Source organism: Zosterops lateralis, assembly GCF_965231275.1.
Source record: "Zosterops lateralis genome assembly, chromosome: 5".
Lineage (NCBI taxonomy): Eukaryota > Metazoa > Chordata > Aves > Passeriformes > Zosteropidae > Zosterops > Zosterops lateralis.
In genome coordinates, this window is record NC_139766.1 from 54,019,522 (window position 1) to 54,038,446 (window position 18,925).

Genomic DNA, 18,925 nt, shown 5'->3' on the forward strand with positions numbered 1-18,925 from the left:
CATGGCATTGCACTCCAGGCAAAATATGCAACACCAAAAATTCTTCCTAAAAAACTAAGTTCAAGGAATTTACTTCCAAAATATGGGATCGTGTTTCTAGATTTGAACTGTAATGTTTCCTTTGAACAGTTCTCTGAAATCTGCTCACATCTATTTGCTTACAATTAGCTAATTTTTCATGTTTTTTGAAATTAGAGAGAAGTGCTTCCATGCACAAGCCCTTGGCATTCTTTTATAAATAGTTAAGCAAAACTTATTTTGATCAGCACTGTAGATGTACTGGGAAAAAATTAATCTCTATGAAACATATCCCAGTTCTATCTCCTTTTTGTTCCCGTTATAATAAACTACCACTGTGAGAGACAGGACCACAGAGAGAGAGCAATAAAAACATGTAATATATAACCACAAAGAACACAAGAGGCTGTAGGAATTATGCCCCAATGTAACTTCATGAGCCACTGGTGTTCAGCGCATAAATATAAACCCAAGTCATTTGTCTAGACAATGTTTGTATGTCAAGTGCAAAAACAAAGTAATTCATCTAATGAGCAATTTAATATGTGTTATGTGGCTACAGCAAGTATTTGTGAGCAATATATACATTTAAGTAGTGTATACATAAACACATGAATAAATGGAAACAGAATATTTAAGTACTAATAAAACTATATATATGTTATATAACTGAAAGAAAAGGTAACAAGTAAGTTTGAAATCTGTTTCTGACTAGAGATTGGACTGCACTTTTCTGCTGTTAACATTTTCTTTTTAAATGCTAGAACAGCTCCACTCTGAACATGCAATGCTAAGCAGCCACACTACTCACAAGCACCAGGAATCAATAAGCAATTTTGTAGTTTAGGATGAGAAAAACAGCTTGGGAATAGTCACTAATTGCAAGAAGTCACTGGTGATCTCTGATGCTAAGCTAAAGCCTGATCTAGATAATGCCCAGGTTCTGAGATTGAAACCCCAATGTGAATTCAGTCTGACTGGGGCAAAACTGGCAATACAGGAGCACACAGAGCTACTAGAGTAACTTTACATCCATCAGTGAACTGAAGCACAGCCAGCTGCTGCATTTCACTGACAGGTATGAAAGTTTCCATTTAGACCACTGTGTAAGAGCAACTGCAGGGGGGACAGTGCAGAGAAGCCAAGGCCCTGTGAGCTCCCACAGGAGCTGCTGTTATCCCAGCTTGTTCACCTGTCCACAACTCTGCCTACCGAAAATGGGCTTTTAAAAGCCACGTGAAACTCTTTCCATCCTTCCCCTTCAAGCTTTTCTTCACACTTCAAGACCTAAGTGTGTTGGGGTTTCTTTGCTGTTGTGAATCTCTACCTGTAGGCTTACTGATACATATGGATAAGCACATACACACAAGATTTTTCCCTGTATTTCAAGGAGAGATCATAACTGCTGAAAAAAGACTTTAGCATGCAGTTTTACAATAGCAGTAGAAGAACAAAGTATTTTAAAAATACATTAAACCTCTATAGACATTTTATGGTTATATCTATAGACATTATACAGTTACATTTGCTCCTACTTTCTCTCCTGCCCACAGCTTAAATCGTCACTTCACTGAAGAACAAGCCATCCTAGTTTATAACTACAAAATTTTCCAAGCTGAGAGCACAAGGAAGCAGAAAACTCAGAAAGAAGCACACTCTGTAACTTGCACTAGGAATATAAAGACTGTGTCTAAATAATAGGAGATTATTCCTAAGAATTGACCCTGAATAAACATAACCTTGTCCTTCCAGGTGGTAATAAATTTTAATAGAATACATTGCCTCTAACAGCAGATAACAAAATGGCATTTATTCAGTTGATTCCTCCTTTCCTGTATCCTAAAGGAAGAACACAAACTATCAGCATTCCTCTTATTGTCTAAACAGCAGAAATTCTCACCTATAAAACATGAACTAAGTACAACATACTGTTCTTTGTAGGTCTACAATAGCTTTATCTGGAAACATTTCTTAAAACATATACCATTGTGCAACTATACCAGTATATATGCATGCCCTTGTCCATACACTGCTTGCATGTTGTGAATGCTCCAGTAATATTTTTTAATATTAATAATCTAATAAAATTATGTATCATTTAAACAAACACACATTTTGCACTGCTAAACTGCCGTAGTTTAGCACAGAGTTAAAATGCCAACCTTTCTACTTGCAACACAAAGAAAAATAACAAGTATTTCAAGATAGCAATACTTTCAGATACTAATGAATCCGATCTTCCATTAACCTTTTTGCTTACAGCAGGGGAGTTAGAAACTGCCATATACATCCTATTATAGCTAATATAGGAGGTGTTTATTTTCAGTCTCCATATTTAACATGATTATTTGTACTTACAATTTTACAGCAGTAACCCTTACAGAGTGAAATTCACTCCAGCTACACCTTCTCTATAAAACCATTAATTTTATTTATCTAAAACCGCCATCCCTATCGGCATCATTCTTAAAATTTTCAACAGACAAAAAAGAAGACAGCAGAGAAAGATACTTTAATTTAGGCTCCTTGTTTAGAACAAAATACATTAGCACAAAATGAGAATACTCAAGAAAACAGTCACACTATTCTGTATGGAGGTTTGAATCTTGATCAAATACACAACCATTACTTTGTAGTACTTCTGAATTCTAAAATTCAGTTACTGCTTAAACTGAAGTGTTTACTCAGTGCTGAAAAAGACAGAATTTTTTCTTTTTATAGAATGGATTTTTGATGCACATTTTTGCAGCTGGCATTACACAAGACAAAGTTTGATATAATGACAGAAAATGAGTAAGCTGCTTTGAAAACAATTGCAGGCAGAGTAATAGTGGATTATTGCACAATCTTCTCCTCCTCAAGAACTTGGCTACAGGTCAGAGTTTCTGAGCTTCTGTGCTCAGACCAATGGAAATGAGAAACCACGTGTGAGCATATTTTCCCTCTTGAAAGAAATTTTAAAAGTTGATAGATGGAAATAGCTTCCTTTCACGTTGGTCTGCACCAGGACACTGCAAAATGCAACTTAATCACAAAACAGGCAAAATTGTCAAAATATTACACCAATATCGCCAGAGAATTCTATTCCATCAATTCACCACCTTAAAAACAAAATGCAGTACCTTTTATTTCAGCTTCTGCCTAGCAGCTACTCTCACAAGTGTATCGGAACTCAGTGCTCTCAATAAACAGCATTTCCTTGTGGTTCTGGTTTCAAACCCCAGCAGATGGAGCCATGGATCTACTTTCTCAGTAATTGCAAATATGAAAAAGCAAAAGTCTGTGCCTTCTACATTTCTCGTTGCCTTTGACACAATTTTGGAATCAAAATTATTTGTGAGCTTTACTTGTGAATTACCATAATTACACGTACACACCAAAAAACAACAACAGTGTTTATTCACCACTGTAGAGTGTAGGGGAGTGGAAACATTCCCTTGATAAATAAGCCAACATGCTACTACCTCTCAACACTTTCTAAATAAATCTTTTCTAAAGAGGTTCTTCTTAAAGATGCACTTCCTAGAAATATTAAATAACATCTTCCACACAAAAACCAAAACTGAATTAGCTATCCAAGTTTAAATTGGGAGATGATGTGACACATAGCTAAAAGGCCTCAAACCTTAAATCAGAGCAAACATCAATAAGCATCTGGAAGATTTTTAGGCTTCACTCATCATTTAAGATGATGATAGATTTTCTTTATTCCTTAGAATTGGGATCTGTACAATAAAGCAAAACACACAGGAATAAGATGTGCATCTTACACTGCGAATATGCTGCCTCCATCCCTCACATGAGCACTGTCGTGCTGCAGGAGGCAAGGACCACCACACAGACACAGCCTCTATAGACCAGCTGGCTCCAACCTTACACAGAAATTAAATTTGCCCCAGGATAATACAAATACCCACAAAACTACATGAAAATAAATATTTGTAATTGTCGGGGAGTCAACAGAAGTGGTGATGCAGCTGATACACTTGTAAGAAGCAACCCTTTAGTCCACAGGGTAACATCACAGCGTGTGGGGCTCCCACTCAAATTGTTAAGCTTCGATCATTTGGATTCCAGCACTGTACTGTCCTCAGCATCTAAGATTCACTGCCCTCAATGTAGTTCTAATACTATTTGTCTCTCTAGTACATATGTGACTTGGTTTTACCTGCATAGCTCCCAGAGGTGACTATGTGTGATTAAGCCTATCCATGAGGACAAAGTAAAAGTCTAAAAAAGCCATTAAAAATTAGTTCACATTTAAAACAAAAGCAAACAAATAAACACAAATAAATACTCAGGGCTTTAGTAATTACCAAGGACAATGTAACCAAATGAATAGGATCTTACTGAAAACACCAGCAAAGCCAAATGCCTGAACAATAGAAGGCATTAGCTAGGAAAAGGGGAGGACTTCGATCCTGAAACAATCTGGGTTTGCAAATTAAATGAGCGAAACTCCTTCTAATACACAACAGCTCCACTTGCCTTTGTGAATAACACTCTTCCCTTTTCCTTCCTTGTGCATGTAACCCTTGCAGTGTGGTACAGAGCTACAAGAGTGTATTCCCCGGAACAGCAGCCACAGTCATAAATCTCACAGTGAAATTTTATAAGCTCCTACCTCGTCCACACCTGTTTGGAGGTTAGTTTTTCTGAACAGTTTTTATAAACAACAGAAGAGTACCTAACACAGGGCAATACACCTTTAAAAGTTATTTATGTCTACACATGCATGCATGCACAACTGCACACTCTACTCCCCTCTGTTCTGAAAAACTAATAGTGAAAAAAAGTTTTTATTTATCTAGGAACAGCTTTTAAATACCTGGACAAAAAAACCAACAAACGAGGGAAAAAAAAAAAAAAAAAAAAAAAAAAAAAAAAAAAAAAAAAAAAAAAAAAAAAAAAAAAAACCAACCCCACAAGAACATAGAATCCAAACACTGAGCAACCCTAAGGCAAGAGATGAGATTTCTTTCCGTTTCCTGCATTCTGCAGCCCAGGCCTATCTTTATTTTCAAATACACCTGTGCTTTCAGGAAATGAGAGAGAAAACAAGCAGATAAATTTGCAATAAAGTCTGAAGCCATAAGCCTATCTCCCATTTTGACTGGTATTGTACCAGTTGAAGACAGTGATTTCATATATCTGTAACTGCTATTCCCAGTGTTGTGATTAAATTAGAAGTGCAACAGTCATTCAGAGATGACAACTGTAGGTAAGTTAACTTTATATCCTCTTTTGACTTTAAATTAGCCAGAAGGCAAACATTAGCATAAGACAAGTTACACACAACTCATTCTATCTTTTATTATCACCAGGTATGTAAATTTATCGCACTTGTACCATGTGAACTGCGCCTGTACTAAAGGAGAACCAGGGTAACTGATCTTTAGAAATCTAGCGGCCACAGTTCTCTCACATCTGAGCCACCCCCTATTTCAAATGTCTCTGTATCACAGCAAAGGTTATCTTAAAGCACTTCAGTATAATATAAAAAACCAGAAGCGAACTAATCTTATTATTAGTCTTCACATACAACCAGCAGCCAGTTGCTTTTCAGTAAGAGCTGGGATAAGCTACTGGCAAAAAACTGATTATGTGAAGATGATAAACAATTTTCACCCATTCAACAATCAGACATAAGAAAGGTCAGAAATGGGATAAGGACTATACCACAGTGAAGCAGCAGTCACATTCAGGTTATGGTGTGTTGTGTTGCTTTGCTAACAGAGGAGAAATCATACCTCTGTCACTCATCTGGATACTGGAGAAGTGTGCAATGCATTTCTTGCAGCATCCAATATTCAAGATATTTAACACCCCCCTTCTTGATGCCCATAATTGTGTTTTTACAGTGCTTAGAGATAGCAGAAAAGCACATTCAAATTATATTTAAAGGAAAATATTTATGTTTGGACTTCAGACTAAATATTAGTATTTAGTCATAAACATAGGATGTGTTTATATATAGACAGCAATTTGACTTCTGGCTGTGCTTTATTTTAACTAAAAGGGAAAAGCAACCTACAGACAATCATGGGGTTTTTTTTTATTTTTTCATGCATGAAAAATAAGTAAGATGCCTACTAGAGCACATTGAAAAACAGCAGATCTAGCATTTGCTTCAGCCCAGGACATAAAGTGAAGAAGAGACTTCTTGTCAGCCATTTGCTCTGGAATTCAAGTGGAACAGATCACTACCGCACAAGGCAGTTGGTATTCTCATGAGGAAAATACCAGGAATAACACAGCCCTAGCTCTGTGATGTTCAGTGCATAAAATGTGTTGGTAGAGTGAAGCAAAGCACCAATACTGGCTATTACTCCCACAGGCATTCAAAGCATCTCTATCAGCACTGCCTCTCCCCTCCCAAAAAACAAATGCCACAAAAACCAACACACCCCAAAAAAACAAACAGCTTCCTGAAAATATTCTGCTGTCTCACAAGACAAGACACCACAAGGGTTTCTAAAGCATTATCCATTTCATTTGCACAGCTAGTAGCCCATTCAAGTTCAGCTTTGATGTGCTCCTAAAATCTGTGTCTCCTGCTCACTTCAAGTAACTACCTCACAACTGTCCCAGCACTGCGCAGTCCCAGCAGAGCTCCAAGTCTTTGTTCAGTGCTCTCTCTCTATTCCTCTTACTTTCCTCAATCACAGCTCCAGTGTCAGCAGCAATTTACTTTTTATGATAAAGCTTCCTGCATGTTTCCCAGCCTGGCTCCTTTTCAGTCTCAAGTGCCGCCTGCCTCCACTGTGTATATGGCAACCACAGTGACAACAAGGGTTGGGGGTCATTTATTACCTCTGTCACTGGTTCAATGTGCGACCTTAACTGCATTAAAAAAGACCAAATCCTCATCTGCTGTAAATTCAACAGGCTCCAATGAAGTGAATCATGCTGATTTAAACCATTTGGCCTTTCATCCTCATAAGCTTCAATCACCCCATCTGTAATTCTTCATTAACTCTTGCAAAAGAGTTGGATGCACTTATTCCAATCACTCCCACCACACAGATTCATAATTTAAGTAGGTGGAAGCAGGGTTTTCTCTATCTTTTTTTGTTGTTGCTGAGGACGGAATCCCATAACGGATTACAATGAAAATAAATAAAACCCTAGCAAATTAATCATGCAGTCCTGAAGAGCCAAACACATGTGGTCCATTCCAGCTTCTCCCTGTGTCTGCTTAGAGCTGTGTTAAAAACAGCACTGAGACAGACAGACCCATGGTTTACCTCACATCCTCACAGACAAAAAGGCAGGACACTAAAAACTCTTACAAGGGATCCACTCTGCTTACGTCCCATTCAAGTCAATAGGACCACTTATGTCTTGAAAGAAGTACGTGCTTTTGAGTGAAAAGATTTTAAATATGCAACATATCTGTGGATATTAGTATTCATGAAATATACTCTGAAAACTTCACCTAACACTGGGTAGTTTAATTTACAGATTGGTCTTTGATTAATAAAAGGTAATTGTAGTATATAACTGTTGCAGCTGTCGACTGCATTACCACAAAATAACAGTAATGCTCTTTTCCAAATTCCTCTAAGCTCAACAGAAAAGAACAATTCCCAACTCACGCCTTGAAAGAAATCTAGTGATGCAAAATGAACTGATAACACTCAGACTAAGGATTCAGATTGACTGAAAACTTCCAGGCAAGCCACTCACAGCTTACTGACTCTAATGAATGGGAACCATATGATTTCTGTTCCCTGCAGTTTTTACCACATGTAAGATGTGTGCCTCATGGGGATGAATATTAAATACACTCATAATTACCATCCTCAATATTGTGTAATTTCATTATTTTAATTGCAAACTATCTGCTTACATTTCTTTATATACTGATGTATTCCACTGGACACTACTTACAAGAAGAATACATTTTTAGGAACCAATCACAGTACATTTAAAAATAAGCCATAATACTTATGTTCTACCTAAGACTTCCATGAACCTTAGCAAAGCTTCAGGCTTTTTATAACAAAAGACCCCTTTTTTTATATTGAAATTATCATTATTTCAATAGATTAAATTTATCACGCTCATTTCCACCTGTCTTCTTCCTAATAAAAACAATGAAAGAGAAGAACGCTCCAGACAAGTCAATATACACATATACTCAAATTCTAATCGTGAGTTGTTAATCAAACATTAAAACATAGTGGCTGACATTTCTTTAATGTTGAGTAGAGCACACTATAAAATAACAATTGCCATAGTAATGCCTGGAAGCACATATACAAGCTTACACATGGTAAAGACCTGCATTTTGTTTTGAAAACTGAAGGTTAACCAAGTCTAAGCATAAAACTGAGCCCACAGAGCAAGCACAGAAAGAAATAAAAGAAACCAAATTGAAAACTCAGAGCTGCCTAAAGAGAGCAAAAACATCATGGAAGTTTCTAAGAATTCCAGAAAAAATGAACACCTAACCTAATTTGTTTTTCTGGATTTAAGAACCCAATTATCTGGCAGTTTACAGCTTGTAATCACAACTCAACACAACCTTTCATTAATGTGAGTTTTCAACCCTAAGTTTAACATAGAAAAGTCTACAAAAAGATGGTATATCACAGTTTCTATTTATCCCAGGTATTACATAAATATCCAGGTATTAAATGGAGAGTAAAGGTCTTTTGAAGCCATCAGCTGTGCTTCCTCTACTTAGCAGGTGATCTGCTCTGTGACCAAGAGAGACATGAGAACCTATTCCTTTCATTAAAATCAAATACCAAGAATATTTTAACCTAATAGGTATTTTAACTTCACGCTTAGATTTGAGAGTCCTTAGATATAAGAACTTTTTTTACTGTATGTTCCTGGATGTCCCAGGTGTGCTTTGTCACTGTTAACTACTGTACAGCTTCTAAAAGGCTTTAGTCAGAATCCATCATTACGTCCCAGTTAGTACCATTGGCTCCCCTTTATCACTAAATATAACTCTCCAAGGCTAGTCTGACTTCCTGAAACATCAGGGACATTAAATGACAGCATTTTTACAGGAGCAGGTGCTTCATGCCAGTCCTGGAAGTCCAATCAAATAATTAGCTTCTTAGCAGGATGCAATCCATTTGTCTTCTGCCTCCTGGCTGGGATGACAGAAAGCAGAGATAACTACAACATGCCTATAAGTTTGGTACGAAGACAAATTGCTCTTTCTTTAGAACATGTTCCCTCACATCTAAGCAACACGAATCTGCAGTCAGCATTTTGCCTTCAACCATTTTAGCATACACAAAGGATCAACAAATAGATAGTAACACAAATTTGGTGAGCAAGCGTGCCAGTAGCAATGGAGAAATGATGGCAGAAATACCCTCTAATGTCAATTTAGAGTAAGCAATCTGGAAACCCGTCTCTCAACAGGACAGAACCTATGGACATCCACAACTGCTCAGAAACTCAAGGAAGAAATTTGACTCACCTCTCAACCTAGAGAGAAGATAAAGGCCTAGAACAGAGAGTTAAAGAAAAAGATGGCAGAAATGCAAAACATATTTTTAACTTAGTAAGAGACAAAAATTGAAAAGAGAAGTTTGGTGATAAAACCATGTCTGAATGAGGAAGAGTCCTAAAGTCATCCCAATTTATTTTTAATTCCATTGAAAGATATATCACAGTATCTGACTTACTGCATAATGACCTTCTCTCAGAGCCAGTCAAACTCAACTGGAACTCAGAAAAAGGATCTTCTAAACAAGCATGCTAAAAGGTTCAGTTTTTCTTGTGCTAACCCATAGATGTTAACTAACTCAGTTCTGCCAAGCACTTAAGCACATGCTTGACTTCAAGAATAACCTCACTCTATTCAGTAAAACACTTAAAAACACACACTTCTTCTAAAACATAAGTGAACCCATTGACTTCAAATGGGACACAATCACAATGCCAAGTGGTTTGCTGAATCAGTGCACAAAGACATAATTTAGTCCCCTTCACTGGATGAATTGGCCATCCTGTGTCTTGCCATTTCATAATAAAAGACCAAAAGCAAGTAAAGCAAACCTCAAAGGGTCAAATTAACTATGTAGTAAGTGTAACCCAAATTGTCCTGTTCTGAATGTTTCTATGGTTATTGTGAAAGCTGGAATGAATTCTCTGTATACTTTATACACTAAGAACAAATGAATGCGTTGTTTTCTCAAATTTATGCACAAGTCTAATTGCTATGCAGGCACAATTAAGAAGATCTAAGAAATGCAAAACCAAAATACCATATGGTTCTCAGTTCCAAAAATCAGAGACATAAGAGCAGATTTCACACACTTGTGTGTGAACACAAAACTCAGATTAAAAGACAGCTAAATATAGCAGGTCTCCAGTCTTGAATGTATAAAGGAGGTGTGAAAAAACAAGTATGGGTATTTCCCAATTACCTCAAAAAGTAAACAGTTTGCACAGTCATAATTTAAAGGCTAATAATATCAGGTTAAAAAAAATTGATTCAGAGGGACATACTAGTTCATTTCTGTATGTATACTCACAAGATACCAACACTGGTATATTCCTGACCTCGGATTGAACACAAATCTGAAATTTTGCTGATTTAGTTATGTTTTTTTGAGATAAGTAAGATGAGTGGTTTTCACATATTTCATTCTACACATGCATATTTTGTCTGCTTTAGTAGCACTAGGTGAGTCTGAACAAAGTTGCAGGTGAGAGAGATGAATAAACAAGAGGGGAAATTCATAAAATTAGGCTTTGCAATCTCACTAACTACATCAGCACTCAAGTGTGTAATTCCAAGCTCACAGCTAAAAGTTTTGGACAGCTTTAAGTTTTAGCTCATGACAGTGTCTAGTTATGACTTAGTCCATCACAGCTAAGCTCTTCAGTATTAAATAGCAATAGAGCTGCCACACTCTTGAAGTTGCCTACAAATATCAGAGGGCATATTGTGAATGCACATGTAGTCTCACAGCTGTTGCAAAAGCAGTAATTCAAGACCCATCTTTCTCCATGGCCCTCAATGATCAGATAAAAGAAAAAAACTCACTCTTGGCAGTAAATATTATTCCTATTGCAGCTGGTTTTACAAAGACTGGCCTTTCCCATTTTTAAAGGCTTGCTTTGACATAATCAGTAATTTTAGATGCTTTTGCTTAGGTGTATCTTCTTCACAGTGAAAAATGTCAGCCAGCAAGCTTTACTGCATTTGAAAGTGAAGCTAAAAAATGATTCATTACAGTCAATAACTCAGTGTGTGTCCACATGGACACCACTAACCAGTCAACGTCTGTACTGGGACCAATGTTACTGACTATCTTCTTCTATAACAAAGTAAGTCCCGGGGTGACAAAAAGCAAGTGCACCCTCCACAAGTCTGTGGATGACACCAAGAACAGCTCTAAAGTATGGAAGTACATAGGTTTAGATTGAACATAAAGAAGAAACTTCTTACAATGAGAGTGGTGAGACACTGGAACAAGTTGCTCAAAAAATGCTCCACCCCTGGAAATGTTCAAGACCAAGATGGGCTGAGCTTTTAGCAACATGGTTTTGTGATAAGTATTCCTGCCCAAGGCAGTGGGGTTGGAACGAGATGGTATTTAAAGGTCCTTTCCAACCCAAACCATTCTGTGAGTCTGCACAACTGCCAGAGCTGCAGTGTTAAAAGGCACTAAAGGTTGTCAGCTGCATAAAGCCTGCTAAAATAACTCTCTGAAGCAAGAGACCTCTCATACTAATGACAAATATAAATTCCAGATGAACCTCAAAGGTACCTCAGAACTGATTTTGGGATGGGTGGTACTGGAAAAGTCCCTTAATGAGCAACATAAAAATAAAAAAAAACCCTGCACCACAATTCAGATTCTGCACACCAGGAGGGAAAACATCATCTGTTTAGAACTGCTTAACACAGCTACTGAACCAGGCCCTCCTACACTGCAGCCCAACATGTGAATGAATTCCCACAACACAGCCCATTTACATCTGATTATAGAAACACATATAGAAACTGAACACCATATATTCTAATTCTCATTTCTGCCTTGATCTTTTTGTTACATAATGAAGCTTTCAAACTGAAACCTATGGGTAAGTTAAGGGACTTTTGATATTATCAACTTCTATGAATAAGAACTGATATTACTGAACAAAATGAGCAACAGTGAATCTCCTTGCGTATTTGCTCTCCTTGTAATTTCATGAATTTATTTTCCAAAAATGGTATGTGTTCCTTGATTATTCTTCTTTAGGAAAATAAAAGACAAAATTATCTAACCAAAACACTCTGCTACTTGTTAAACACAAAAACAGGGAATGTTCTGTGAGAAGATGGGAACTGCAACCAAAATTCAAAAGAGCAACATCACCTGAATTCCAACAGCAGTAGTAAGATTAAGCAATCTTATTTTGAAAACTTAAGAGCATGTTCTGAAGCCTGTCAGAGTACACCTACTTGTTATTCTTCATCTATACATGGATGGCACATACACATAGCCAAAATCCAGATGGCATGAATACACAAATAGCAAGCACACACTCTGTAGAAGTCTCACCAGGATGGTAAGTATATTAATACTTAATCTAGTAGCTCTTGTTAGACAACAGGCAGTCATTTTGCACTTGTAAATGTCACATTTAAGCAAGCATCCTGCTTGCAGACTCTCTCTGCACACTGTTAAAACATTGCTAACAAAATGACACAGAGAAATGGAATGAAAGGCCACAGAGGGGATGTAATCAGAAGTAATGAAGGAGAGCTCTGTTCATGGACAGCAAACTGCCAGATTCAGAGCCATCAAAACAACCTTCAGCTTTAGCAGAGCAGGATGTATTTTGCATCAAAGTTCTAGAACTTTAAAAGTGTTACCAAGAAATTGAACAAGTGACAGCACTGTGCCATCCACCAGCTTGGATGAGATGTTCAAAAACATCTGATGCACAGCATCAGTCTTAACTAGTCAGTCTTGCTGAGATCTTCTGAAAAATCACAACTCTGTTGAAAGGGACAAAAAGGACTCTAAAAATCTACTGTATCTGACTACACCTTAGACAGACAATAGAAAAAAGATGCATAAGCTTCTTGAGATAATTTACCAGAGTGTAATATTCAATGTCTTTATGTTCAGTGATGACAGACAATGGCAACAGCAAATCTCCGTCATTTTCTTCTGTCAGGAACGTATGTCACAAAGGCAAGTACCACATGCAGGAGATGTCTAAGAAATGAGGCAATAATCTTTCAGCATCTGACAGCAACCAGACAGTGCAACTTAGTAGAGTAAAACACTGAACAGAAATGAAGTCTTTTCTTAAAAAGAAAATGCTGCTACAATAAGCTTCAAGATTAGTTTTTCTACGTCAACTGGTAATAAAAATATATTGTATTTAAAAGAAAAGGAGGTTCTGATTTATTTTGATTAGAGCAATGCTTGTAGGTCATGTCTCAGTCACCCTGTTTATTTAATTACACTGATATTTAAGAAAATACGGTCAACATTTCAATAAGCTTCCAATTCAAATACAAAACAAATCTCAACGAGCAAAGGTGAAGGATGAAATTTAATAGTATAGAAGCTAGTTATTTTGTGATAGTATAACGTTTTCTAGTATGGTTCTAAATTAATCTTAAAAATAAGTATTACACATTACATAGACCTCTGATGGAAGTCAGTAGAAACTGATTTTCCTTCTCCTCTGCCTTGACTCGAGATACTATAGGTATTTTGCAATTTCTTTAGTTAGCCACACTCTCTTCTTTCATGCAAACATTAAACTTTTTACTCATCATTTATAATTCAAATGAGTATTTCCTAGGTCTTCCACAGTCAAGCAAAAGGTTTACCAGAATAAGAGAAATCTCTTGGTGAGCACATTTCTCAGTCTTAAATTTTCCTATACACATTCACTGAGTACCCAAAGGAAGTGGAATATCACTATCTTTTAAATCTTCCCCTTGTTGACTCCTGCCATTTCCTACCAGATCTATTGTGTAAATCACAGTCCCTGAGGAATTCCAAAGTGTTCCATCAGACATACTTCTAAAGGCTTTGTCTGCATTGCTTATTTAAGGCCCAGTTATCAAATCAATTTTAAAAAATGATTGTAGTTGTTTTACACGTATGAAATTTTAATTTTTTATTAATGTTTTTAAAAGATGACTGATCATATCTGTGCCTCTCTCTTTCTGTCTTCAACCCAGCTGTAAAGTGGATGAAGTTCTTTAATTTACATCCCATGTGGAAAATTACACTACAGTGTATTATTTTTCCCTTAATGATATCAGTAAAATTAACACCTCTCCTTTAGTCCTAAATTCCCATCAAGAAGGGCAGAGACAGCACTTTCTATTACCTCTTCAGGTCATTATTGCTCTAATAATTATGTCAAGGGCTACAACACTTCTTGGCTGTGAGCCAAAGGCTGCTCTGTAAAATACGATGATGCATTCTCTTTCAGTCTCTTTTTGGATCTTATCACAAATGATTTCAGAAGACATAGCCAGCTGAAAAATAGGTGTAGTTTCACTAAAGTCCAATAGCAGCCTCACGAGTTACTTTCCTTTTATTACATACCCGGCATAAACATAAACATACAATTTTTCATCCTACTAAAATAGTAAAAACATGCATTCTTCTCAGATTCCTATGGTCAGGCTCAATTTCCCTCTTATATTTACATCTGATTTAAAGCAATGGGACAGGCTTTTCTCATGTCCAGACTTCAGCTGACTGCTTTTGTGCTCTATCTCATCCTTGACTCAGAACTCCTTTGAGTTCTTCGCAACAAAAGTCAGGTAAAATGGACAGGTACGACGTGCACAAGTTGGGTAAGATGGACAGCTCCCTCCATAGCATCCACGACCTTTTCAGCCATCCTGCCTGAGCCATGCTCACTTAGGGCTGTGCCTCCCCAGGATCTGAAGCAGCAAGGCTGGGGCACAGGGAGCCAGTCCTCCTGTGCCCAGCTGGCTGTCACCAGGAGGTCCTGGCAGGTGGCCTGCTGCTGCAGCAGCTCAGCAGGGTTTGGCTCATCTCTGCCTTTGCAGGAAAGCCAGGAGACACTTGAGAGCGCTGAGTGATGGGGCTCAGCCAGGTGGGACAGTGCCAGGCGGCTGCCAGCCAGGACCTGCCATGGCCTGGGGCCAACAACACGAAGGGCAAGGGCTGAGAGCCCACGTGGAGGAAAAGCTTGGGCAGGCACCAAAGCTCTTTGCCCAATCCCAGAAGGCAGAGGTGGGTCTCAGCTGTTGCAGAGGAAACCAGGATAGGCTGACAAAAAACCAGAGCATACCTTAAGTCTTTTCCACATGGGACAGCCCAGCCAGGCCTGAGTTTGTCCAAGAGAGGCCAAGTCCAGACAGAGGGGTCTCAGCCCCTTGAGCCCACGCTGTCCCTTGCATTTTGCTCCCTTCCTTGTGCCTTGTGAGATGGGTGAGACACCCTCAGCTTCTCCAGGACCATGCTGCCAGGGTGATTGCTCCTGCAAGAACTATGAGTCATCTACTGGCTTTAGGAAAACCCTGACTTGACAAAGAGGTACCTGAGGCACCTGCATCATTGCTACCTCCAGGGGGACATTCCCTATAGATAAAAAAAATGTGGGAAGACTTGGAAGAGACATTTTTACTTGACATACATTCACAGCTCCAGCATGACTTCAGGTGGGGGTAGGACATCACAGGCAAGGTCACAAGCACTATAACTGTCTTTGACCCACTTCTAGCCAGTTTAAATATTACTATAAATCAATGCAGGGATGTGGAAACCCATTACTGAGACCTTCCACTGTAGACAAGGAAAACTCATCCAACTTCTGCTCAAGACAGAGGATATAGAACTTGATAATCACAGGCTACCCTACGGTTTTACCTGAGGCCACAGAGAAAATGTGAACAATTGGGATGGAAAATCAAGCCAAGAGACATTAGTACATGAATTGCAGGGCAAAACAATCCCAAATGAGAGCTCCTTCAGGAAAGCTGCTGCTGTTCCAGTCTGCAGCAGGCAATTTCCTGCAGGCAGAGAGGTAAAGCTGACTTTACTCTTGATCCTATAGAAAGAAATTCTAACCCATTTCTACCACATATAAGTGAAGGATCCTATGATGAGTATTAGAGGGGTGTTGCCTCCAGCCAAGAGGCTATGAGGGGCAACTGGATTTACTGGACTGTGTGGATCCAGTGGCTTGGTACATTAGAAACACAGGAGCACAAGGCTCTAGCAGATACCAGTACAAAGGTACTGAAGGCATTGAATTATGCAGTGGGCTTGTTGTACAACTGCTTTGGAGAGAAAAGTAAGACTCCATGCTTCTCATCCATAAACTGACTCATCAACTGGATCACCAGAGTTATTAGTAGGAACTGCTCACCCTTCAACAGCCCCATATGGCCAGTGGGAAAGTCTAATGGAGAATGGCAATTATTGTGACATGACTGAAATCTGCTGCTATACCAGACACACTTCAACATGAACTGGACTCAAAGGCAGCCTAGTGGTGTACCAAAACTGGTACCACTAATGTGCTTTTCTCAGTTCTTTTGGCCATGGAGCTCACTTGCACTTGAAGGGATGTCCAGTACACCCGGAATCTCCCACCCCTAGAGGTAGGACACACCTCTTACCATCTGCCATGGACCAATTCAGGCTGCCCTGGAACAAGGAGAAGCTCAGGAACACCTACAGTAAATTGATGACACAATATGTGCGGTAATACAGCGGAAGAAGCTTTTGAAAAACAGAAAAAATACCTCAAATCTTTCTGGAAGCTGGTTTTGCTATTAGATAAAGTCAGACCAAGGGATCTGCACAGGAATAAAATGGTAATACAGAGTTTGTTAGATCTCAATGGGTGTAATCAACAAAATCACACCTACATATGCGCCAGTTAGTAAGAAACACACACAAGCTCTCTTAGGCATTGTAGGTTTCTGGAGAATACACATTCCAAACCACTGTCTGATTGCCAGCTGTATCAATCAACCCAGAAGAACAATTTCACATGGGGCTCTGAGCAACAACAAGACTTCAAACAAATCAAACAGGTGACAGTGATCAGTCTAGACAAGACAAGATGTGAAAAAAAATAAACACCAGTCAGGGAGAATAGACCTTCTTGGAGCCTCTGGCAGAAAGCACCAGGGGAGCCTTGAGGTCAGACAGGGATTTGGAGTCAGGAACACAGAGGATCTGAGGCCTGCTATACTCCAGATGGAGAAATACTGCTAGAAAAACTGTTTTGAGTTTTGTTAAGTATATTGTGCTATTAAGGAAAGGGAAGTACTCAAATATATGAAAGCTGGTTACTCCTGCTGAAAACATGAGACACGAGTTCGTCAATAAATAATTTTAAAGACAAGTGGTTTCATACCTATAAGAGAGCTGATAATCTTCAAATCTGAAGCCTAGGAGCTTTTTCATCAAATAAAGTGATTTAGACTCAGAAGAAAAGACATGGAAGAAAAAGAGATGTGTTTCAGAGCCACAGCTATCTGACTGTCCTGCAAAAATGTAAAGCAAGGCAAAAGTCAACACGTGCCTGTCATAAAATCACGGAATAGCCCAAGTTGTAAAGGATCATGGGTCCAACTCCTGGCCTGCACAAGACAACCCCAAGAATCACACTATGTCTCTTTAGCAGAGAGCAAAGTTAATGACAGAGCAACTTTCTCACCCTCACAACAACTTTATTTTTAACAAAATAGACCTTCATTAAACCGCATTCTTTTCTAGTAATGGTCAGAGTTAAATGTCTGCAGGGCCAGGATTTCATGTTTGCATCTAATAGAAAGTCAGCTTAAAGCAGTAGCACATTGCTTTTATATTTCTTGCACTTTTAACTCCTTGAGGGACATTAGAGAGACTAGATACTAAGTCTAAAACTGTATCTAGTTTTAGTCTAAAAACTCCAACCTTTCAAGAAGTAAAAAATGAACATTCTATGAATGCAACTGTAGACAATTGTAGAAAAGCAGAGGTAATGAAGAACAAATCCCCTAATTTTGGTGAATCTTGTAACTGCACAATTCAAAAATGAGGTCAACATCCCTAGAGGCAGTTTCAGGAAGCTCCAGGGCAAACAAAAGCTAACAGCATGGCATTTTTTTTGGAAAATATCTGGAATGGTGTCAGGAAGTACAACAAAGTGAGAGTGACTTTGAGTGGTTGCTCCATTAGAAAAAGCAAGAGCAACTCCAACTGATAAGGTGTGCTGAATGCCAAACTTATTGACTGTCTTCATAAAGAAAATAATACCGCAGCTTCACCACCAGAACTACAGTCCATATCTCAGGAAAGTACAGAATGTTAATGCAATTAACTCACTCTGTTTTCATCACTCATCCAGTTCATCAAGAAGTATCGCTGAACAAAGGAAGGACTTTTTCTTCTATTTTACCCTCAGAAGACACTTTAAATAACACAGTGACCCAATAAGGCAAAATAATTGAAGAGGCAACAAATAAATCTCTTACAAGTTTGTCTGTGTACAGAACACCTGCCATTCGTCCCCATTTACTGTATTCTTTGTAACTTCGTGCATTACAAAGAAATTAGTTTTCAGCCGTGACTCATCCTCAATTAGACAGAGATCAAACATCAGCCTACAAAATTACTACCAAGAAAAGATCTGACAATTATTGATTGGCTTAAGCAGAATTAAAGGGGGGGAAAAAATCAGATCATGGACTTCTAATGAACTGTAAATAAACTGTAGAAAGAGACAACACTTTGTAGAGAACAGATCAAGTTTCACACTTGACAAAACTGCTAAAAAAGCTTTTACAGTTAAAAAATAGTCAATAAAAATGAAGCGTTTTGCTTTCCTTACAGCTTTACTGCTATTTTCAAGAACTTAAGAACCAAAGTCCCATAAGACTACATGTCTCTCTAGCAAAGGGCAATGCAAGAAGGTTACAAGATCATCAGTTTTC

The 18,925-nt window shown here is 38.3% G+C and overlaps 1 protein-coding gene across 1 annotated transcript in view; it reads right to left on the reverse strand.

Moving 5' to 3' along the window:
- Positions 1-18,925, reverse strand: part of CCSER1 (coiled-coil serine rich protein 1) — a 383,892-nt gene that overhangs the window by 317,273 nt on the left and 47,694 nt on the right. The window lies entirely within an intron of this gene.